General features: G+C 27.4%; 1 protein-coding gene and 1 long non-coding RNA gene across 2 annotated transcripts in view; one reads left to right on the top strand and one right to left on the bottom strand.

Moving 5' to 3' along the window:
- Positions 1–744, top strand: part of lqfR (clathrin interactor lqfR) — a 12,141-nt gene that overhangs the window by 4,627 nt on the left and 6,770 nt on the right. The window lies entirely within an intron of this gene.
- LOC113465081 (uncharacterized) overlaps positions 1–744 on the bottom strand; it is a 3,708-nt gene that overhangs the window by 2,428 nt on the left and 536 nt on the right. The gene's annotated exons all lie outside the window — the stretch shown is intronic.

Genomic DNA, 744 nt, shown 5'->3' with positions numbered 1-744 from the left:
ATGTTTCTCTTATATTATTCATTTTTTTATATGTGGTTTTATTGGCAAGACCAGAATATCAAAAAATACTATAAACTATATTCAATTCTTTCATGAATGCATAAAATCCGTAATTTATTAATAATCATGTTCTATTCTTGTTAAATATTGTCTATCTAAAATATATATAATAACTAATTACAGTTTGGAAAATCCTATGTATTAGTCTCTAATGGATAGTAGAAGAAAAAACGTAGCATTATCATTTTCATTATCAGCTCGCCATATGTTTCTGGGAACGGAAAAGCGTTACGTGCGGCGTGGAAGTAGAGACATGAAAATATTGCGCAATTAACAGGTGCTCATGCGATCCATGTAAAACACGGTGAAAGTAATTTTATTTCGGAATTGATAGTCTCCTCTACGAGTCTCAGTAATCATTTGGATTTGTAAATTACAGTAAACTTCATTAATATTTGTACGATTTTTAAATTGAACAATTCTTTTAATGTTCGACTTAATTAATTAATTTTATTTTAGGAGTTAGAAAATTTTTTAGTAAACTAATCTCTCTAACATCTAAAAAAAATGTCAATTCGTTATGTCCAATATTAAAAAAGTTATTTAATTTTGAAGTCTGTACGACTTCACTCTATGTAAATCGATTTGATTAATCGGTTTAGTAATCGAGCTTTACAAATTACTCAAAAAAGTTATACTAATTAATATTAGTTGTGTGTCCGAAGTTCATTTCCAGATAACACA

This window comes from Ceratina calcarata, unplaced genomic scaffold, assembly GCF_001652005.2.
Source record: "Ceratina calcarata isolate Rehan_Ccalc_2016 unplaced genomic scaffold, ASM165200v1 scaffold804, whole genome shotgun sequence".
NCBI lineage: Eukaryota > Metazoa > Arthropoda > Insecta > Hymenoptera > Apidae > Ceratina > Ceratina calcarata.
Note: the sequence above shows the minus strand (reverse complement) of the source record. Positions and strands in the feature narration are given on the sequence as shown.